A 21668-nucleotide genomic window follows, 5' to 3' on the forward strand; every position below is an offset into this window, starting at 1 on the left:
GCACCTGGGTGGTTCAGTAGGTTAAACATCTGACTCCTAATTTTGGCTCAGATCATGATCTTACACCTGGGTGGCTCAGTCAGTTAAGCGTCCAACTCTTGATTTTGGCTCAGGTCCTGATCTCAGAGTTCATGAAATTGACTCCCATGTTGGGCTTTGTGCTGACAGCACAGAGCCTGCTTAGGATTCTCTCTCTCCCTCTCTCCCTGCCCCTCCCCTGCTCACACACACTCTCTCAAAATAAATAAATAAACATTAAAAAATAAATAAAGAGACATAGGGAAAGGTGGGTATCTGCAAAGGATAGAGACCTGTAGCAGGTCCTTGCCAACCAACCCTCAGAAGGAACGAGCCTGCTGACACCTTGATTTTGGACTTCTAGGCTCCAGAACCGTGAGCCAAATTTCTGTGGTATAAGCCATCACTCGTGGTGCTTTGTCACTGCAGTCTTAGCAAACTACTGGTGTTAATAGCAATGGTTGATTCTAGCTTTGACGTGTTGAGCGCCTACTACATTTTGCGTCCACCGCGTACGTTGATGTCACTCTTGCCTGGAGTCGTCAGTGAAGGTCTCCATCAGAGGACGGCTTTACAAGCAGATAATGAAAAATAATAAGGAGCTAACTCTTTGGATTATAGGAAGGAGAACGTTCTGAGCAGGGGGAAATAGTAAATTCGAAGGCTTTAACAGGATATGTAACTGGACATATTAAAGAAGCAGAAAGGCTAGCACAACTAGGTTCACATGTCTAGAGAGCAGACTGGTACCCGCTAGATCAGGGAGATACGCCTGTTGGTAGTCAGGTAGGGCCCGCTCAGCTGTTCTACAATACAGCTGAGCTCCCTGTTGTCAGCTTGCATACGGGGGACCTCTTCTTGTGAGCTATTTCTCATGTCAGTCCATTTCTATAAAAGATTGTGCATAGATTTGGAGGAAAACTTATACTTTTTTGAAGAAGCAACTTCTATCCAATATTTCAAGGACGTCTTCCTCTAACCCTGTGCAGGTCAGAGGTAAAATGGAGCAACGGTTCAAGAGGAAAGGGGTGATTCTTAAAGAGAATGGTGAGAAAACCACAAAACCCAGAGAATCTAGACACACACTTAGAGAGAGACTGAGTCAAGCCCAGAGGCCATACATCCTGACCCTGAAATCAGTATGACTGTTGTTCCTCACACTTTGTGTAAGTAAGTGCAATATGGGGCATTTAAAAGAAAGTGGTACTAGGCATTTATCCAAGGGATACAGGTGTGCTGTTTCGAAGGGACACATGCACCCCCATGTTTATAGCAGCACTATCAACAATAGCCAAAGTCTGGAAAGAGCCCAAATGTCCATCGATGGATGAATGGATAAAGAAAATGTGGAATATATACACAATGGAGTATTACTCGGCAATCAAAAAGAATGGAATCTTGCCATTTGCAACTACGTGGAGGGTATTATGCTAAGTGAAATTAGAGAAATACAAAAATCATAGGACTTCACTCATATGAGGACTTTAAGAGACAAAACAGATGAACATAAGGGAAGGGAAACAAAAATAATAGAAAACAGGGAGGGGGACAAAACAGAAGAGACTCATAAATATGGAGAACAAACTGAGGGTTATGGGAGGGGTTGTGGGAGGGGAGATGGGCTAAATGGGCCAGGGGCACCAAGGAATCTACTCCTGAAATCATTGTTCCACTAGATGCTAACTAATTTGGATGTAAATTTAAAAAATAATAAAACAAGTTAAAAAATAAATAAATAAAAGAAAGTGGTCTGCATGGAGAAAGTCCAGCTCTTGAAATCTCATTTATTCTCTGCACAAGTGTGACTTTCATCCAGCAAGTCTTTTTGTTTTTCTACCGAACCCACTATCTCCCTCCTTCAAAATCTACCTCTCTAGGACATCGCTTTATATTCTCCTTGTGCATGTCTTATTTTCCCTGCAAGGGAATAAACTTCACTCATTTAATGTGCTTCCACAGGGGAGGGTTTACTTATATAGACCCATAGCCAATGAGTTAATGTGAGTGCAAGAATTGAATAAAAACGGTAAAAAGGTCACTTGTAGATATCTACCCGAAAGAAATATCCACACACTGATGTGTGCACTGGTCAATGTTCACAGGAACTTTATTTATAATAGCCCCAAAGTAGAAGTAGCTTAATGCCCATCAACTGGGGAATGGATACACAAAATGTGGCGTATCCGTGCAATGGAATAAGAAGGAATAAATACTGATGCTACATTGTAGATGAACTTCAAAACCATGATGCTAAGTGGAGGAAGTCAGACACAAGAGACCACACGCTATAGAATTCCATCGATATGAAGTGTCTAGAAAGGGAAATTTATAGAGACATAAAGTAGATTAATGGTTGCCTGGGGCGAGGGGTAGGGATGAGGGTTACCATGACTGGGCATGAAATATGTAAAATATGCCTTAATAAAGCTGTTAAAAATAACTAAAATATGATCCAAGATTACTAGAGCGTGGGGTACAGAGGAAGGCAGAGGAGAGAACCACTCTGCCCCTTTACCACATTCTCACATCATATAAAGATGCCAATATAGCATTCCGCCTTCTAGAGTTAAAAAAAAAAGTTATGGAACAGTCTGCCGATTCCTATAACCATCAGCAGTACCTGAAATCAGGTTGATCAGTTGTGAATCAATAGTCCTGTTGCATTTTTTTCTGTGGTGGGATAAAATTCATATTTTTTTAATATAAAAGATAGAGATGCCATGCCATGCATGTCCAAGTGAGTTGCGGTCTCCCCTCTATTGTGTTTTAAATGTATTCGTTTTTACCCAAATGTATGAGTAGAAGAACAATCAACGAGTTCCAATAGCACTTTACACAAGAGAGATTAATTCTACCAATGAGAAGGGCCGCTGGAGAAAATGGTATTGGAGCTGGCATTTTTGCTCTAAATTTATTCTGCGAATGTTTTCATAGGGAAGACTGTATGCAGCCTGCCCTCTCTAGAAATAGCTCATTAAGTCTTTTGCATAATGGATGGTGAACTAGTTTGCAAAGGAAAACATAATTAGTCACGCAATTGAATCCTTCAACCTGAATGACAGGACCATTTCCTAAAAAACAAGGCCATTTAAAATAGCATTAGGTGTGCCCTTTCCTAGCGGAAAGGAGCCTGGATCCTTTTACTGTAGTGTATTTCAACCATCCAAGGCAACGTTCTATTAGACTCCAAGAATTGCCCCCAAAATCTACAAACTGTATCACGTTAGGTTTTGAGCTATTTAGAAAGGAAATGCTTGCCGCCAACTGGAAGACGCTATTCACTACTATCAGGTAGAAACACTTATTATTCTTGGGACTATCAGCGGGGATCTTTGCCATGTTTTACCAGCCGACTTTTCTATGACATGAAGGGAAGCTCTGGGGAAGTGCCCAAGTCTCTGGCACACTTTGCCCCAGCCACTTTCATTTTCAATATTGGGTGAAAGTCTGTTATGAATGTTTTCTGGCCAAGACAGGATTTCAGCGTTTTTTTTTTCCCTGCAAAAATGTCTTGTGGTATCTTGAGATCAACTACGTCAAATTTCATTTAGAACAATCTTTTGGACAATCAGAAATTTACAAGTTACCTGTCTATTTCTACCTGGTGACTGGGTTGGGACATGTGACATATTAATTACGAAATAGCTAGAACGCAGCCAATATCAAAGAGGTTTGAAAGTCGTGGAGGGTGGGACCTGTAAGGGTTTTAGAGATCGAACTCCTTCATTCTGAGAAGAGGAATTTGAGGCATGGGGACGTCGATTGCTTTCCTTAGCAGCAAAGCCAGGACTAAATTGACATCGTCTGGACTTTCCGTCCACTGCTTTTCCCACTACAGCAAGCACCCTGCAGGCCAACTCTACCCCGCTCTTCCTAGTACATTTCCTCCAGGAGATGGGACACTGCCTGCTAATAAAATCTATATGCTCTTTTGTCCTTTCTGGAAAGCTCTCACGTGTAATTTATTGGTAGCATATCTGAAGAACAGAATTAATGTTTTTATTTGGCTGTCGTTCCTGATAGTGGAGGAGCCAGAAGGCTGCGGCGAACGAAGGCATTTGCATGGTCTCAAAATGTCAGCATGGTATGGAAGTTCTCTCCAAGGTGAGTCAGGTCAAACCCTTCGTTTCTTTTTTCAAAAGGTAAAACATAGGTTATTAATGGATCCCATGAAAACTTCTAAGCCATAAAATTAGCCACAAGTTTGGGAACAGGATCTTTGCTCTTAAAACCACCCTAAATTGCTTCTTTCCGGGTACGTTTACTCAATATCAACATAGGGTTCACGGAGAGATTTTGGGAATCGGGAGGTAGTCCTACGGTGGCACATACACCTCTCGAGAGCAGGACAAAGCAGTCACCCATTCACTCACTCTTCTATTTATTCAGTGAAGATGTACTTAATGATGGCTATCAGTCAGATATAGTGTTAGGGTTGAGTCAGAAACACTTAAAACTGATCATAAAGGTAACCATTTTGTCCCTTGCCAAACCAGGTTGTTGTAAGGAGTCATGGGGACTATTTATTATCTCTACAAATCTCAGTGATGGTTCTTTGGAGGCAGCATGTAGCTCATCCATGAATAAAGAATGCTTAATGGGGGCGCCTGGGTGGCTCCGTCGGTTAAGCGTCCGACTTCGGCTCAGGTCATGATCTCACGGTTCGTGAGTTCGAGCCCCGCATCGGGCTCTGTGCTGATACCTTGGAGCCTGGAGCCTGCTTCAGATTCTGTGACTCCCTCTCTCTCTGCCCCTGCCCCACTCGTACTCTGTCTCTATGTCTCTCAAAAATAAATAAAACGTTAAAAAGAATTAAAAAAAAAAAAGAATGCTAATGCTTTTAAAGGAAAACTTAGAGAAATTGCCCAAATGATGCTTGTTTTTGTTTTTGCTTTACAAAAGCTCCCAGTGCTGGCTAAGTTCCCACCGAAGCGTCTGTGTCAACAGTATTTTTTATTGCAGGTTTTATTGACTGAGCAACAGAGCGGAAATGGGAGCAGGTATCTGAGAGAGGGGCCTGGAGGGAGTGGTCTTCCGGAGCACTACTGACTGGGAGCATATTGATGACCGAGGCCAAGGCTTCCATCCCGAGTCCTCCTCACCTAGAGTGCTAGGCACTCCCCAAGTGGTCGTGGCATTGAGCAGAATTTAGGGAAGCGAAGATGGTTTCTGCAAGAATTCCTGGATGTTGGTGCTCAGTAGAATTACCTGGGACTGAGCAAGGCAGGGATTGGCATGGAGTCAACCGTCTGGGGGAAAGAGAACTTGCATAGATTTCTCAAAGCGTAGCAGAGATTTCTCTCTACGGAGTTGTAAATTGTAATTGTTTGAAGAGATTTCGCTTCCGCTTTCCACCTTTAAAATTGCTTGTCATTTTCTACTGTCGCCAGAGCAAAGCATGAGAACAAATTAAGGGTCACCGTGTAATATTTCGGCTTCATTGCATGGGTACTGTGACAGAGTCTAGGGACATAATGGAGAGAGAAAGCAAACCCGGTCTCTACCTACTCAGTTCTTACCTCATGGAGTTTGGTGGAAGAAATTCATCTTATTCAGAGAGTCACGTGGTGGAGTACCATAACTGTGTTGCGTTCCGTCAGCTGAGCTCGGGTCGCTTTGGTTTCTGAAAGATACAAGATGCTGTAGACGATGATGAGGGGTTTGGCTTGGTCATGGGGGTGACAGGTGTTTCCCCTGAGGGCGAGATTCCTGAGTGGAGAAGTAGGAGTTAAGATTGTTGGCAAACATCTCGTGACTGAGTAGGTCCTCTTGAGCATGGAGGAGAGGGTGAAGGGAGACAAAGGCCAGAGTATTATAGGACTTCCGTTTTATTTAAAGAAGTACATGCAAAACATTGGAGGGTTTTAGCCAAGACTGGAATATTTGAAGTTGACCACTTCCTGAAGAATGGACTGTGGGTTCAGCAGTGGATGGTGATAGATCAGTTACAACCTTTTTGTAGCTCGGGCTTATGGTTGATACATATGGAGACATGTGGGTAAAAAACAGAACTATTTAGGAGTGATTATGATAAGGGCAAGAAATGGTGGGCTATGAAGGGTGTTGGAGAAGGAAAGACCTAAGGTAAATGCTAACTTTCTGGCTTGCATGAGTAAGCGCGTTCGGGCATTGCTCATTGCAGCAGTGCATATTGGCAAATGCCCGGGTTAAGGGCAAAGAGTCTAAGTTTGCTTTGGACATACTGAGTTGCAGTAGCTTTGAGATATCTAAGAAGTGGTGGCAATTAGGTAGTCAGATATTAGGCATTCCAGATATAGATCGGCTCTCTTCCAAAAGTGATAGTTCCATCACATGATACTGATGGCCCCTGATATTTATGTCTTACGTCATTTGCCCTGAGAGGGCAAATAACTTGCCCTAGGGAGGCTAATCTTGCTGGTCCTGGTACCAAGACCCAAAGTCCCAGGGAAGTTCTCTCACAGGTAGCCAACTTAGGCAAAATAGTTGTAGCAGAGAGTAGGTGTAGAGAAGGTCATGGACTATCTGGTAGTTTCTATGAGAGTGATAGGCTTTTGGAAGGAGTAATTACCAAGAGGAGAGAAAGGAAGAGGACAGATCATAACTTACAGCTCTTCTCTAATTGTGCCAGGGTCATTAGATGCATAAAACTAACTTTGTGGTAGATCTATATTTCCAGTATTTTGTGTTTTCTCCGGAGCTCTTGGATGTGGGACCATGGAGGGCTCAAAAACAATGAAGTCAGGCTAGGAAGATGCACAAAGGAAGGCTGTGTTAGGAGTATTAGATTGCACTGTGTTATCATTATATATTTGTGTGCCTGTCTCCTTTAACAGACTACAAAATTCCTGAAGCTTGGGATCATTTCTTGTTTATCCCTGTGTTTCCAGTGACTAGAAAAATATCTGTTCAAACATTTTTGATGAGTTAGTTATTGAATGAACAGCTTAATAAAAGCACTTATAAACAGTTGAGGGTAATATGACTTTGAACTAGCTCCTTAACCTTCCTAGACTTTAGTTGTACACCTGGATAAAGCACTTCTTATTCTGCTCTGCATGTGATAGTTTTACAATTCCATTATGTTAAAACATTTTTTTTTTCTGGATTTTCAAACTTCTGATGATCTGTACAGGGGTTGTGCAAGTAGCTGATTATTTTCAAATTCTGGGTTGTTTTCTACTCTCCAACCTATTGAAACCTGAGGTGGAGGAAAAAAGCACATGAGCTTTGTATCAAATGCATATGAATTCAAATTCTAGCTTCTCTAGTCACTGGCTTTGTCCCTTTGGGTAGTTCATTTAACATTCATTTAGGTTTTTTTTTTTAAATTTCTAAAATAATAATGATAATGTCTGAGTTGCAAGGTAAAAAGAATGGACTTATCGGGGCGCCTGGGTGGCTCAGTCAGTTGAGCGTCCGACTTCAGCTCAGGTCATGTTCTCACAGCTCGTGAGTTCGAGCCCCGCGTCCGGCTCTGTGTTGACAGCTCCGAGCCTGGAGCCTGCTTCTGCTTCTGTGTCTCCCTCTCTCTCTGCCCCTACCCCACTCGCATTCTGTCTCTGTCTCTCTCAAAAATAAATAAACTTTAAAAAAATTTATAAAAAAAGAATGGACTTGTAAACATTAAAGCATAGGAGTTCCCAGGACAGGATAGTTATTATTTTTCTCATCTTCGTGGCTTAGTGTGGGTAGGCATTGATTGAGTTTGAGCTGCGGTAATAAAACATTTGTCACTTTTTTTTAGCTGACCACATTTTACCCTCTTATCTGCTTTATGTGGTTTGGGATAGTTTAATTCAATTGGTCTTAAAATTTCTACAGAACATCAGTATTCCACAAGCTAGATTAATAATGCCAAGTTTTACTGATCTTCCCCCATTATCAGGAAAAGAATCAAGATGTATTTTTTTTTTAATTCCAAGTATGTATTTTAAATTTTTCTTCATTTTTTTTTTTTTTGGCCTTCTGCTTGTTAAAACAACCTATCAAAGTTAACCCAAAATCCTTTTTTCATGAATTTATGACTCCTTCAAAAAGACATTTCTGGGTACGTACAACATAAGAAGCACTGTCTTATGTTACTGTAGATGGAAATTTACATCAGAGTTGGGTCCTTTCCTTCTGGATTTGACAGTTAAGTGTGTGGAGGAGGAGTGGGTAGAGAATTTTTTGAAGTGACAGGGACACTTGTGCTGAGTTTGAAATGTGAAATGTAAGTTTGTTGGATGAAGAGGTGGGTGCCAGGAGTGCCACAGAGAGCAGGTGAGGGGAGGGGGACGATTCTCTGGAGTAACTGTGGTAGTTTTGGTTGTAAACATGTAGCCGTTTGTTGACAATAAAATCATGGTATTACCAGATTTCAGGACAGATGAAATAGACAAAGGCATTTAAAGGAGCCCTAGGAGAGCGACCAAGAGAGAAGCGCAGGTTAATCGTAGCATTCCTGGCTGAGTTTCCAAGAATCTCATTTGTGAAGTGTCGAATACTCTGGCATCCTCTTTCAAAGTGGCATTTTTTCGCAGTATCAGAGGGCTTCCAGATGTCATCTTGTTGTATTATCCTTGTCAGTCTGTGTGCCTTTTTTTGTTATGGTGAGCACGCATAAGTTAATACCAAGATGTCTGTGATCACCGCTTTCTTTTAATAATTCAAAAGAAGATAAAACATGTGGAAACCCATCGTAACGGCAGAGTGCCGAAATGGGATGCAAAACACAAAAGGGGAGCTAGATTAGAATGCATTCCAGGAAAGGGTATAAACATGACACTTGCAGTGAAAATATTCATTGATAGTCACTCTGTCAGGCCTTGTATCATTGGTGTCTCACCGTAGCTCCATTGATGAGTACCAGTACTCTGTTCCTTTGACAGATGAGAAGTCGAAGCAGAGAGGTTAAGTGATTTACCCTAGGTAGCACAGCTAGTAAGTGGTGGATTTGAACCCAGGCAGCCAGGCTCCAGAGCCAATGCTCTTAATCCCTATTTCTGTACAGTCTCCTTTTATTTGAGGGTAATACTAATTTCCTCTCTCACAGCATGAGTCTTTATTAACTAATTGATTCACTTGGTCATTGTCTCCACTTTCCCTGAACACTGTTCCTGGGTCAGTCCCTGAGCTATATGCTGGAGTGGCAATCAAGGATGAGATATGCTCTCTGCTCTCAGGAAGCTCGTTCTGGTTGAGGAGTGTTCACAAGACAGTTTTTACCTGTGTTAGGTTACTTGAGCTGCACAGATGGTCAGAAGGGTGGTATCTATTTCCATTTTGCAGGGCAGGAAAAGCTAAAGAGGAGAAAGGCCATGTGGCTTCCTTGGAACAGTCTCGAGCAGGTAGTAAGTGCCAGGGTTTGGTCCAAACCCTGGTTTTCTAACCGGAAACCAATGTGCTTGGGTAACTCCAACAAATAATTGTACTTGGTGTGAATCGTCAGGTGATCCTGAGTAAGTCCCTTGCCCTTTTGGGATCTGTGCTCCCATCTATAAAATGAGAGGCGTAAAAACATGATTTAAGGTCCGTTTCTGTTCTGATATGTTATGAGTACGGTCACAGAACAATTAATTATTTAAATAGGAATACTGACAATTTAATTTTGAAATGTGACATTAGTTGATCCATTCGGTGCCCTTGAGTGAAAATCAATAGGCGTATCTACAGTGAGAGACAAGAAGAGAGAAATGAGTAAGTCTGGTTACGGGGATTAGGGGTTACGAGTCTCATGGGACTAGGAAACGCAAACTAACTATACTTGGGGTGCAGGTTTGAGGCTCTATTTTGAGTATCCCTAGAAACCAAAATCCTAGCAAAGAGCGAGTGAACTGCTAGGTAGGTTAGCCAGGAGGAGGGACCCTCATGTCTTTTAGCAGAAGAAATGTTCTTCCCAAGGAAAATTTTGGCTTGGGGGCCTGGCCTTGGCAATTAGTGTCTAATGAAGTCCTGCTTATCTGTTTTCTCCTAGCCTGTGTCTGAGTCCTAGGGAGGTGGGAGCTGCAAGGAAGAAACTAAAGGAGCATCCTTTTTATCCTTCTGCAAAGAGAACTCTGACATTGAGAAGCAAAGTAACTCTGGTTTAGAAGCGGCGGTCAGAAGGCAACATAAATGGGGGGAGTGTTCTGTGTTGTTCACATCGGCATAGGAGATATTTTAGTAGGGCCTAAGAATGGCATCCAAAGAGATATGTCCAAGTCCCAGTGCCTGGAATCTGTGAATATTACCTTATTTGGAAAAAAAAAAAAAAGAGTTTTGCAGATGTAACTACGTTAAGGATCTTGAGATGAAGACATCCTCCTGGCTTATCTGGATGAGCCCTAAATCCAATGGAAAGTATCCTTATAAGAAGAGAAGCCACACCCTGAGGAGAAGGTGATATGGGCATGAAACAGAGATATAAGGCAAGGAAGCCAAGGAATACCAGCAGCCACCAGAAGCTGGAAGAGGCAGGGAAGGAAGTACGGCCTGCCAACACCTTGACTTTGAACTTACCTTCGACAGCTGTAAGATAATAAATTCCTGTTCTGTTAAGCCACCCACTCCATAGTAGTTCTTCATGGCAACTACAGGAAGCCAATTTATTTAGACACTGAAGCCTTGGGACAATGGGGTGCCCAGCAGACGTGGTAGGACCCAGGAGAAGTGACCCCCATTGGAGGATGCTATGGTCACCAAAATGATGGTGGATTTCACATGGTAACTGAAAATAGGAAACATTCCTTGGAAGCCCAAGCATGACTGAATGACAGAACTTAATTTTGTTTTTATTTTTATTTTTTTAAAGGAGGACTAGCCATGTGACCCTAATTATACACAGCATCTGGTAAAAGCTGAGAAATAAATGGGTGATTTTTCTAGAACACAAAGCAAGGCAAACTCTGAACTGAGATCTAATAGAAGGGCACGGGATCATACAAACGATTGCAGCGAATGACCACCACATACTTAATATGATATCTGATCGCTCACTGGCACAAAATTCTATGATTGGGTTCTATCTACTTCATCTTCTACTATGACGCCTGGTACGTGTTTTCCAGGGTCTCTGAAGCTGGGAAGAGATGTGGAGGAGATACACTGACTCTCAACTTCCTTTAACTGAAAATAATACACATCGCTTTCGATTCTGGTCTATTGGCTGGAACCAGTCCAGTGGGCCCAAACTAACTACAAAGGAAGTTGAGAAATATACACAGTTGGAGAAACCATGTGAAAAAAATTCGGTAGCGTTAATGGTCTTTGCGATGTACAAGAATGAATTGTTAGCCTTGATTAATTTAATTTCCCACTAAAAGATCTGGGCTCTTGGGCACACAATGACCTTAATAGGTGATTGCTTTTTGACTTAACTGATTCAATTATAGACTTTACCTCATAGTAAAGTGGAAGCCATGGTTTCTCTGTGTTTCATAAGATAAAATTCTGATATAAAGCATCTATGTTTCTTAAATTCTATTGTAATTAAGCAAGAAAGATAATCAGGGAAACTTCTGATTCAAAAAATAAAATGAGAACAATTCCAAGAGTCTCAATAAGTTTTTAGACATTATAGAGTTTGTAGTTAGGGTATCCCTTTGGCAGTCTTGACCATGTTTCACAGATGAGGCAATTTTAAAAGAAAGCATTATGGAGGCTTTTAAGAACAGCAGTGCTAGAAAAAAAATGTATATATATGGCTTGTTCCTTAATTGCAGCCCATTCCACACAAAGCCTAAGGGTTGGTTCTGTGGAAATCGAGAAATGTAGGTTTTGTGTCTATTATAAAGAAAAAGGAGGAAGAAATTGCCAATCCTGTGTCACCTGTTGTCAGACAGGACTATTGCTAGAGACATGTGTTCTGCTTTTAATTATCTCATTGTGTGATCAAACCAAACCCTCTGAGTGGGGGTCATTCTCTCTAGTTACAGCGAAGAAACTGAGGCACAGAGGTTTTAAATGACCAATGTTGCACAGCTAGCAAGCAGAAGAGTGAGCCATCCAGCTGGGTCTCTCTCTGTCTGATTCTCTCCTTCCTTCCTCCCATAGCACATTATCTCCCTTGTTAGAAAACCAATGCCTTGGGCTTCATTGGCAGTGGGTGCTGTTGAGAGAGCAGGGTTGCTATTGTTCAAGCTCTCCCAACTGCAAAAATGGAACTCAGATCATGAGCTTCAGAAAAATCTATCCCCCTTTGGAGGGTCTTTTACAAATAAGCTATTTGTTTTTGTCAAAGACAGGTTTTGGTTTCATGGGATACGACTTTGTTTTCAACGACTCATTAAAGAAAGCTGACTTACTGCCCTGTTTTCTAAATCTAGTCACAGACCACAATCATTTGCAGGAAATGGAATGTTTACTCGAGTTTATTATACAAGGCTCTGGATATGAGCTGTGGGATTTTTACACCTCATAGCAACGGTATTACAATTTATTTACAACTTCATGTTGGCAGCTGCACAAACTCTTATGAAAAAGGACAATCACACCTTGGGGACCAGTAATTATAGGCAAAGGTATAAATTGGGCAAAGCAGTGTAAGCATTTGGCACTTAAGTTGAAGAGAATAGAAATGGCTCTGGCAATCGGACAGAAAGCCAGTCTCTTGTTCGTTATGAGGCCATGAACTAATTAAACTGAACTTGTCAGAATAGACGGATGAATACATTGAACTGGATTTTGGCACTGACTGGTCCCACGCTCATGAAAACCAAGTTGTTTTAGTGATGTCATCATTTGGAACTTCTAACCATGATATCACTTTTGACAGAATTAATGTGGAATTAATACCATATGTACAAGCATTAATAGGTATTGACTTTGAACGCTCGGTGATCACTTGGGGTTGGTGTCCAAAGGAAAAGTATGAGATAGGTTTTCCTAACATCTCCAGTTATCAAATAGCAAACCCAGTTTAGACAAGGATCTCAACACATTTATCAGAATTCCTCCAAGACAAATCCATGTATGTATTTCTAAGAAATATTTGCATAGGGACATGCTTTAAAATATGTTTTATGTGTAATAATATTGAATTAGGGGATGAGTGGATTTAAAATGAAATTCACAGTTAACTTAGAAGAAATTGCACAGAGTTCTTTTTTTTTTTTAACAAAACTTTGCATTTTAGTTAGAATTAAACCCAAGACATGAGATGTTCCTATTAATGAGACTAGTGATTATGGTTTCTAACTTTCCAGAATAAAGGAACTCTCTTCCTTTTCTCACTCGTGCAAATACTGTCTGGGTGAAACTGATCCTGTTTATGTCCATTGCAACAAGTTCTTCTGAATCTTGGGGGTTAGGTGGGTGTAATAGCTTTTATTCATTAAGCAAATACTTTTTTTTAGTTTATTTATTTATTTTGAGAGAGAGAGAGAGAGAGAGAGAGAGGCAGAAAGACAGAGAGAGAATCACAAGCAGGCTCCATGCTGTCGGTACAGAGCCTGACACGAGGCTTGCTCCCACAGACCCTGAGATCATGACCTGAGCTGCAGTCAAGACTTGGATGTTCAAACAACTGGGCCACCCAGACACCCCAAGCAAAATGTATTTAATACCTTCTATGTTCTGGGCATTTTTTTTTGTATCTCTGTAGATTCCTTACAATTAATTCCTTGCATTTGCATAGAAATAAAAATCTAGAAAGTGTTATTTCAGCCACGTAACGCAACAATCTGTATGTATATGAGTCAACAGCTAAGTGAAGGACATAAACTCAAGACAGTGCCCTGAATAAATAAGGAAGCTGGGGTTAAGCCAAGTGCTATTTGGAATAGTGTAATACAACTTATATAGTAGAATTCTCTGTGGGATACGTTTTATAGGTTATCTTAACAATCTTCACTATAGTCCACCTTCCAGTTAAAGAGACTGAGGGTCTTGCTCAAGGTAACTGACAATTAAACTCACATGTGTCCTATTCCAAAGGCCATGCTTTTTCTGATACATACTCTGACCACCTAGTACTTTGCCTGGTTACAGTTAAGAAGCAGATACATCAGATGTGGAAGAAGCAGGTTAAGCTTGTGTTCATGGTAGGAAGACAACATGGTACCTATGGCTCCAGGGTTGGCCTGGGCATATGCCCATTTGCCTCCATTTAGCAAATCTCACAGCCTCTTTGTGTATGTTCCCCCTTGGGGATGGCAAGATTCGCTCATAGGGGTTTCTGTGAAAACCTAAGCCAATACCAGTAAGTGCAAAAAGTACTGTTTAAATGTTTGCTATTATTATTTAAGATTGGGATGTTTCTCGAGGGGGTAAGTCAACAGTCTTTCTGGATGTGAGTTATTTTGTAAAACATACTCGATTTCTGAGAAGGTTTAGCTGTCCAGTGCAAATACAACAAGGGACATCTTGTTGTTACGTAAAGATTAGAAAGAAAGTGGATAATGGAGCTCACATAGCCTAGCAGCCTGTCCCACCAACTTTACCAATCACCAGCTGTGATGCCTTGGGCAAGACAATCAAACTTTCTAAGTGTAAGTTTCCGAAAAACCAACAATGCCTCTCTTTGTGGGTTGCTGTGTTGGTTTCCTAAGGCGGCCATAATAAAGTACCGTGAGCTGGTTGGGTTAGACAACAGAAATTTATTGTCTCATGGTTCTGGAAGCTTCAAGTCTAAGATCAAGGTATTGGCTGGGTTGCTTCCTTCTGACAGCTTTAAGGAAAAATCTGTTCCATGCCTCTCTTCTAGCTTCTGGGGGTTTGCTGGCAATCCTTGGTATTCCTTGGCATATAGAAGCATCAGTCTAATCTCTGCCTTCATGTTCACATGATGTTCTGTGTGTGTGTATGTCTCTGTCCAAATTTCCTCTTTTTAAAAGGACATAAGTCATATTGGATTAGGGCCCACCTTAATGACCTCATCTTAGCTAATTATATCTGCAAGGGCCTTATACCCCAATGAAATCACATTCGGAGGAGCTGAGGGTTAGGGCTTCAACATATGAATCTGGGGGGTGGTGGATAATTCAACCCATAACCGTTGTTTTGTGGATAATAAAAAGAGATAATTCACATAAAATACCTAGTACATTTGACTCATGATTGGTACTCTGTGTTAATAGAGCTTCACTCCTGTTGGTTATGCTTTGGAGTTAGGGGCGAGAATTCAAAATGTGGAATTGATCTCTCTATGGCTCTGCACAGGAACTTTATCACAAGGACGAGAAGCTGTGATTGTAGTTATTAATTACTGTTTTCTCACAGTTCTCTTGGACTTTTTCCTTGGTTTGTGGGCTTTTGAGGGAAGTCCAGCTCTGCATACAGACCAGTATGTCCTGCCCAGCCACCTGCTTTGGATTCAAGTCAACTCCCAGGAGTTTTGTAACAGATGTGTAAAATGTTCCAGGCTACCTTGTCATCATTTATATTAACATTAAAAAAAAAAAAAACTTAGATGAAAGTTTGCCCTAATGCATTCTATGCAAAGAGCCCGCTAGTGTCTCATTAGAAAGAGCAGACTAAATTTTACAAAGAAATTAATGAATAGATATAACAGAAGTAACCATTTATCAGAACCTTAATTTCAGGGGCGCCTGGGTGGCGCAGTCGGTTAAGCGTCCGACTTCAGCCAGGTCACGATCTCGCGGTCCCTGAGTTCGAGCCCCGCGTCAGGCTCTGGGCTGATGGCTCGGAGCCTGGAGCCTGTTTCCGATTCTGTGTCTCCCTCTCTCTCTGCCCCTCCCCCGTTCATGCTTTGTCTCTCTCTGTCCCAAAAATAAATAAAAAAACGTTGAAAAAAAAAAAATTTAAAAAAAAAAAAGAACCTTAATTTCATGTAGGCGTACCAATATATTGAGCTACTTGCACCAGAATGCTGGAAAGTAGATATTATCATTTCTGTTTTGTAGATGAGGAAACTGAAGCTCAGATTTAAAACACCTTTAAAGGTCAAGAGCTGGCAACTACCCGAAGGCAACCTCACGGTCATTTGTGGCTGCTCGGTGTGTTCATTCCACGACCCAGCAGAGCATTGCTGAGTCTCTATGTTCTCACTGAAAAAAGAAAATGGAGACAAAAATATCGTATGCACAGGTGGTTTATAAGGATTCGATGTGAGAATCTCTGATACAGGATTTAGCTCATGCATGAAGCTCAAAACATTTTGCTGAAGAAATAAGACAATGAACAAATGAATGAGTAAGAAAATTCACAGGAAGGCTGATGAGCTTAAAAGCAAGTATCAAGGAGTGTGATGGAGCATACATGCTAGAATTAATTTTCTTTAATATTTGAAGATATTTAAAACAATTATTTTAACGTTTATTTATTGTTGAGCGACAGAGAGAGACAGAGCATGAGCAGGGGAGGGGCAGAGAGAGGAGGAGACACAGAATTCGAATGAGCCCGACATGGGGCTCGAACCCACAAACCGCGAGATCATGACCTGAGCCGAAGTTGGACGCTTAACCGACTGAGCCACCCAGGTGCCCCTATATTTGAAGATATTTAAGAGGCAGAACCTATCACACACACACACACACACACACACACACACACACACAACCCTATTCTGATTTGGAGGCACTTATTGAGCGTTCGCTGTGGGTGAGGCAATGTTGTAAATGTTATTTACTCCTCACAGTGACGCCATGAAGTAGAGGTCATGTCCACCACCATTTACAGATGCGGCACAGAGAGGTTAAGCAATTTGCCTGAGGTTGCCCACGCTTTGTGTACCTCACAAAGCCAGACTTCAAACTCAGACTTCAAAATCTCCACGACGCTGGAGATTTTCCCGTAAATCACTTCTCTCTCTCTCATAGACACATATTTTCATGGCTTCATATAACTTTACTCAACTGATTCTCTTTAAAAAATCGCTCCAAAGACGGCTCCCACACTCACCATGTTCACCGTCTCCCTTGTGGAAGATCCACACCCCTAAGAACAAGAGATCAAGCTTACCCTGTTGGATTTGCTTCTTACCAGTTGGTGTACCATTGAACAAGATGTTTAGACTCCCTGGACCTCAGCTTCTGTTTCTATAAAATGGAGATTATGATCTACCTTACAGGCTGGAGTGAGGATTAAATGAGTTAATTTCTGTTAAGTGCTTAGAACAGTTCCTGGCACACGGTAGGTCCTCCAGAGATGTTATCCACCATATGGTAATTATGAACATTGTTCTGCAGGGGGAAATTAAAGCTACATTGGGACACTAAAGACCCCTAGCCTCATTTTCTGTTATAAGGCTTAGGATCTCTAATAATATCCAAATATTTCAGCACGGGGACCGCCAGCTTGACTCAGTAGCCTGAAAAATAGTTTTTTATAAAGACACAAAGCTGGAGACTTTCCTGTAAATCACTTATCTCTCTCATAGAAACACATTTTCATTGCTTCATATAGTTTCACCTGACTGATTCTCTTTTAAACAAGTTTTAACTGGTTTTATAATCGTAAGCATATATTAACATTTACTGCATTCCAGGCACTGTCCTAAGCACTTTGCGTGTATCATTATCTTACAGGATTCTTTTTTTTTAAATTTTATTTAATTCTTAAAACAAATCTGTGAAATAATATTCTTATATTCTCCATTGAATGGATAAAGAAACTAAGGCACAGAAGGGTTAAATAACTTGCCAAAGCCACTTTGCTGGTAAATGATAGAGCTCAGGTTTGATCCTTAGAGGTCTAACCCAAGGATCCACTAATAGAACCACTGTAATCAAGTACTTCTGTGGTACTAATATTCTTAACTGTCTAAATGAGAATAGCAAATGTATTTCTCTCGTTTAATCAAACCCAAGTTAATTCAAGTTTCTATGCTTGGGTAATTCAAGTTTATAATATCAATGGACTGGACATGATACCCTCAAAGCATCTGATATTAAAAGACCCCACAATTTATGAAGGTCTTATTGGGGAGGGAGAGAGAGAGAGGGATAGAGAGAGAGAGAGAGAGAGGAGAATGACAGAGAAGCAGAGAATGAGAGTGAGCTTGAGAGCGATTTTGAAGCGACTAGGCTGCTAGCTTTTAACGTTTAGGATGGGGCCATAGCCAAAGAAAGCTAGTTGCCTCAGGAAGTTGGAAAAGGCAAAGAAATAGATTATTTTGTGGAGCTTCCGGAAGGTGTGCAGTCCTGTTGACCCGTTTTGGATTTCAGTAAAATTTTTGAAAATGGTGTTGTTTTAAGCTCCTAAATTTGTAGTAATTTGTTATAGCAGCAAGAGGAAGCTGGTATACTCTGATATGGTACCATCAGTGGTTTGGGTTCTACCTGTACAGAGTCTCCTTCCACCCCCGCCCCCCCCCCCCCCCCACCGCCCAAGGATTCTTCCCCTTGCTCAGAAATCAAGGAAAATTCTAACAGCAGTTCCACTCATAGGCCTAAGGGGAAAAGAAATGAAAACATATGTCTGCCCCAAAACTTGCACACAAATACCTATAACAGCATTATTCATAATAACCAAATTGTGGAAACAACCTAAACGTACATCAGTCGAATGAATGAACAAAATATGTTATCTATATATAATGAAATATTATTCGGCAATAAAAGGGAACAAAGTACTGATAAAAGGCTAAAACACGGATGAATCTTGAAAACATGGCACTAAGTGAAAGAAACCAGCCCCAAGAGCCTACAGTCACATGCTTCTATTTATATGAAGTGTTCAGAAGAGGCAAATAAATCTGCGGAGGCAAAAAAGCATTCTAGTGGCTTCCAGGGGCTAGCAGTATGGGGTGAGAGGTGGCAAGTGACCGCTAAGGAGTATGGAGCTTCTTCGTGGGGTGATAAATGTGTCCCAAACTTAGACTCCGGTCATGGACTGCATATACTAAAAGTCATCAGTGTGCACGCTTCAAAAGGGTGAATGTTTTCTAGTCGTGAATACCATCTCAATGAAGATGTGAAGAAGAAAGATAGAGAAGGCAGGTACCCACACCGTAAACAGCAGACGCTCGTTGGATTGTTGTATTACTGAGGGTTCTTCAAGATAAATAGAACCCGCAGGATATACGCGTCTCCTAAATACTTAACAAATGTTTATTCCTTCCCCTTGCACAGAGCAAAGCGATTGAAGCAAGCGATTTCCTGAAACACGTGACCTCGGAGAGCCCAGTGCTGTAGTTAAGAAACGACCATCCATGTTACAGAAACACCATTCCTGGTCGTTCTGACGTCAGTCGTACGATGAAGTGCCAGTTGCGGTGTGGAAAGATGATGCCTTGTTCAAATTAGGATAACCTCCAGCTAGGTCTAGCATCCATGCAATTCATGTAATCCAAGATTTTACTCACCTGAGGGAACAGACTATTTTTGCTGGCCCCAGTTCACTTTCTTTCACACGTTTTACAATGTGTGGTATTTTAATCAATGTCAACCTGTAACTTTCAGAGTCGAGGCTTTGGAAATGCCCGATGTCTTTTTTTTTTTTTTTCGTTCCTTTTCCCTTGGCATCATTTGACTCTACACGAAGCTATATGCCCCTTTCTTCACTGTATGCCACACAGTAAATTAAGCATTAATTAAAGAGTCTCTTGAAGATCGAGACCTGCACTTCATGCATGCCCGTCCCAAGAAACAAGGAAGGAAATTCTGACACTTAAAACAAAAAGGCACCATGCAGGGATATGAAATTGACTATGAAAAGAACGGGGAGAATGATATAGTTCAGAGTGGTGTGACATAAGAACAGAGGAAATACGTGGCTGCCAGGGTTCAGTGGAGAGGGAGGGGGTATGGAGGGCACCTGCAACAACAGAACTTATCTAGGAGACCTTGGAGTTCCAGGCTTGTTTCGAGGCTTCTTGTCAACCAAGTCATTGATGGTTTTGATCTTAGATCACCCCCAGACCCTACTTCTCAAGTTCACCCTTTCTCAGAAGTGAACTTGATCCAGAGCTCTGCCCATCCCCAAGTCTTCTGGGACTCAGATTCGATTAGCAGGAATGCTTCTCCACCCCGTATGTATCCTTCCATGTGGGGAGCACCCTTGAGAGTAACACTTCTGGCCTCCCATGTTGCCTCACTCGGTGGTTCCTGAGGGCTCTTCTGATGACTGAATTACGAAGGAGAAACTAGACACTCATAATCCTGTTCCACTGTCTCCCCTCTCTCTCTTGGAAACCAGATTCCCACAGAGAGACCTCGTTCTTTCTGCTACGAGCAGGACAGTTTTTGTAGAGATTTGCCTCCTTTGTGGTCACCCAGCACAGCTTGTGGTGGCCTGCAGATGGCTGTGTAATTCTGGGGTTTATTGTGAGGAACTCCAAATATCTCCTGGACCTAGTCTTTACCAGTATAAAGTTAATATTTTATTTCCCACTTTCTAGCATCTCTATTTTATGTACAATTGCTTCAGAACTAGAGTAGGAAAGAGACATCTTTCCTGGAGGGAAGAGCGAGAGGACATCATCCCCACTCCCCTCTTGTCTTTGACCTATTCTGGTCTCAGCATATTCATGCCTCATAGCGTCCTTTGTCCGCACACCGCTCTGCAAAATAGGATGATGTGCATGCTTTTGAAAGAAACGTCCGATCGGCCTGCGATCATGAAACTTTTGTCCATTTTCATTCATTTATGTATTTTAAAAATGAAGACTGAATGGGAAGACTTGTTCTTATAAATATTTAAATTTGGGAGATGCGTTCATTAATTCGGTTGGAGATTCTAGGAACACGGATATTTATTACGCACCTGCAACTGCCACAAATTGAGAATTGGGTCGTTGTTCTGGTCCTCAAAGACCTGTTGTTCGATGGGGGCTGCAGTCCCCCAAAGACAGAGATGGTAAGCTCATTGAAAAACATTCTGTCAAAAATGGCTTGGTCGAGATGACACGATGAAGTGCTTTTGTTCCAAGCGAAACTATATTTGTCTAAAGATATATGTTATATTCCACCATAAATCAGAGCAGCCTAATTGTTGGGTTGTCAAATATTATCAGAACTGGATGGCTGAAGTTTCTTCAAGGTAAATATTTTGTCTTAATGGTTTTTTTTGAAGCTGATTTATTTATTTTGAGAGAGAGAGAGACAAAGAGACAGAGGTAGAGAGAGAAGGGGGGAGGGTCATAGAGAGAGGGAGAGAGAGAGAATCCAAAACAGGCTTTGTGCTGTCAGCTCAGAGCCCAACGGGGGGCTCAATATAATAACTCTGAAATTAAGAGTCTGATGCTCAGCTGACAGAGCCACACAGGCACCCCTATTTTTTTTTGTATCCCCTCAGCTTAAAGGTATATCTGGCATATAGTGGGTATTCAATATATATAATATCAATATAATATTATATATTTTTAATATATATTTAACGTTTCATCTGCTCATCTTCCATCCATCCATCTATTCCACAAATATCTGAGCTTACCTTGAGAAGCACTAAGTATATAGCTACAAATAAGTGACAGAGTGTCTTGTCTGGTGGAATTTAGATTCTGTCAATGCTAGAATTCTAGAAACAATTTTATGAAATGCATGCACATTTTAATGCACATCTGCTGAATGCTTGCTGTTATAAATCATATGCAATATGCCCACTGAATGTCCACCTCCCATAAGATATTTACATCCCCCCTTAAGAGCCCTTATTTTTATTTCAAATTTCTTTGACATAGAGTTTCCTATGCAAGGGGAAGAATAAAAGCAGTGTACTGAATGTTTTAGTTTCTAGTCCTGGGCCCTAACCAAAGGAACCCTAAGTTAAAATTTATTTGAAGAAGTTTCTGGAAGCATATTTAACATTTC

The 21668-nt window shown here is 41.3% G+C and overlaps 1 long non-coding RNA gene across 1 annotated transcript; it reads left to right on the top strand.

Moving 5' to 3' along the window:
* The first annotated feature begins 4002 nt into the window (after positions 1-4002).
* LOC128776668 (uncharacterized) lies at positions 4003-20565 on the top strand. The gene is made up of 2 exons (XR_008421847.1): positions 4003-4122; positions 18990-20565. It is a non-coding gene; the product is annotated as an uncharacterized LOC128776668 (long non-coding RNA).
* Positions 20566-21668: the final 1103 nt, after the last annotated feature.

Source organism: Panthera pardus, unplaced genomic scaffold (assembly GCF_024362965.1).
Source record: "Panthera pardus isolate Hobbes unplaced genomic scaffold, ASM2436296v1 HiC_scaffold_13, whole genome shotgun sequence".
Classification (NCBI taxonomy): Eukaryota; Metazoa; Chordata; class Mammalia; order Carnivora; family Felidae; genus Panthera; species Panthera pardus.